Consider the following 2,430-nt stretch of genomic DNA (forward strand, 5'->3'; position numbering starts at 1 on the left):
AATAATAATAATAATAATAATAATAATAATAATAATAATAATATGCTGATTTTCTTTTGGAACTCCCTGCTACACTCCATTATCCAGCATATATTGGCAATGTGATCCCTGGTGCATCTTCTTTTCCTGAACGCTGTTTGGATTTTTCTCTCCCTGTATAGTTGGAGCCTCTGTTGCAGAATTTTGAGCATGATTTTGTTTGCATGGCAGAATAGTGCTATGGTTCTATAGTTGCTGCACTCTCTTGTGTCTCCTTTTTTATGGATGAGGATGTATATTGATCACTTCCAATCTGTTCTCCATTGTTTTGTTTTCCATATCTGTTGACATATGTTGGTTAGCACTAGAGTTGATTCTACCAAAGTGGATTGCAACAGTTCTATTGGATATCATCTGTTCCTGGAGTCTTGTTTTTTGCCATTTTCTTTATTGCAGCTTCCACCTCAGTTTTTTAGAATTGGGGGTTCATCTTCATATGTCTTCCTGGTCTTGAATTGTGTTATTTTTATTAGGCCTTCCTTAATTGACCTCCTCGGAATGTTCACTCTCCAGTTGGGAATTGTCGTTTTTAATGGTATTTTAAGGTGAGAGGGAGATAGGGAATTGGATTTTATATGTTTTGCTATGTTTTTACTTATGATTTGTTGTGTTTTATTTTTATTGTTCTTATGTTTGTTGTTACCCGCCTCGATCCAATACAGGGAGAGGCGGGATACAAATAAATATTATTATTATTATTATTATTATTATTATTATTATTATTATTATTATGTCACTTCATTCCATGTGTCCTTCATGTTGTCGTCTCTTTTATATAACTCTTCTGTGTATTGTATCCATTGTCTTTTTATTCCTTCCTGGTCTTGAACTGTGTTATTTTTATTATTGTAGAGTGTCCTGGTCGCTGATTTGAATTTTCCTTTGATTTCTCAAATCTTGTGGAATAGGTCTCTCATTCTTCCCTTTTTGTTATCGTCCTCTATTTCTCTACATTACTCGTTGTAGTACTTTTTCTTATTTTTGCGCACTAACTAATGTATTGTTGCATTCATGGTTCTTAGTTTATTCCTAGCTCCTTTTTATTTTGTTTCTCTTATTTCCTTTATTGCTTGTAGTGTTTTATTTGTAATCCATGGTTTCTTTACTTTATTTTTGTCTGTTGGAAGTGTCTTATACATTCTTCTTTTATTATGCCCTGGCTTCAGACCAAAGCTCTTCTGGTTCACAATCTATTAGTACTGCAAATCTGCTTCTTATATTGTCAATGAATTCTGTGGAAATGTTTAAATCGTATTTTGGTATGATGACTGGTTTTGTTCTCTACTTGAGTTTTACTTTTATTTTTGAAATGAGTAGTTTGTGATCTGTGCCACAATCAGCACCTGGTCTAGTATTGGCCACCAGTATGGAGGTTCGCCATCTTTTACTTCCAATTATGTCATATATTGGGTTTTTGTATAGGCCATCTGGTGATGTCAATGTGTATAACCTTTTCTCTGGTTGTTTGAAAAATGTGTTTGCAATGAATAGGTTGTTCGCTTCACAAAAATTTATCAGACGCTCACCTGCTTCATTCTTTTTGCTTAGTCCAAATCTGCCTACTGTTTTTGATTCTTCTTTACTTCCAACCTTTGCATCCCAATCTCCAATTATCAGTTTGACATCTTGTGTTGATGTGGTGTCAATTTCTTCCTGTACTCCTTTGTAAAATCTATCAATTTCTTCTTGTTCTGACTCAGTGGTTGGTATATACTTGAATTATGGTGATGTTCACAGGTTTCCCGTGGGGCTTTATTGAGATGATTTGGTCTGATTTTGCATTGTATCCTCTGACTGCTTTTGTAACATCTTTTCTTAGTATGAAAGCCACCCTGCTTCTTCTTGTCTTTTCATTCCCTGAGTAGAACACTGTGTGGCTGCCTGATTCAAAGTGGCCCATTCCTGTCCATTTTATCTCACACACCCCGTACTGCTATGTTCATGCGCTGCATTTCCATTTTCACTATGGCTAGCTTCCCTTGGCTCATGCTTCTCACACTCTACATCCCTATTTTACATGTGGTGCTGCTTCTGATAGGCTTTGTCCTTCTGAGTGTTTACTGCTTGCTTCTCATATCTGACTGCCCTTAGCTGCTCTTGCAAGTGTGTTTTCTTTTAGTATCTATCTATCTATCTATCTATCTATCTATCTATCTGTTAGTGCCTTATACATTCTTGTCCTGCCTATGTGACACTTTTGAGGTCTCCTCACAAGGTTTTCTAGGTGGGGGGAGGTTACACAAGAAGGACCCTCTACACCTCACTGTGCGCAATGCTAACAAGTGTTAGCTATGATGTCACTGCCATTCTTCACTGCTGTTCTTTACCCACCACTACGGCTGCTGCCCAGTAGTTGTTTTCCTGTATCATTCTCCCTTCCCCTGCATTATT

The sequence above is a fragment of the Sceloporus undulatus genome, chromosome 4 (assembly GCF_019175285.1).
Source record: "Sceloporus undulatus isolate JIND9_A2432 ecotype Alabama chromosome 4, SceUnd_v1.1, whole genome shotgun sequence".
Lineage (NCBI taxonomy): Eukaryota > Metazoa > Chordata > Lepidosauria > Squamata > Phrynosomatidae > Sceloporus > Sceloporus undulatus.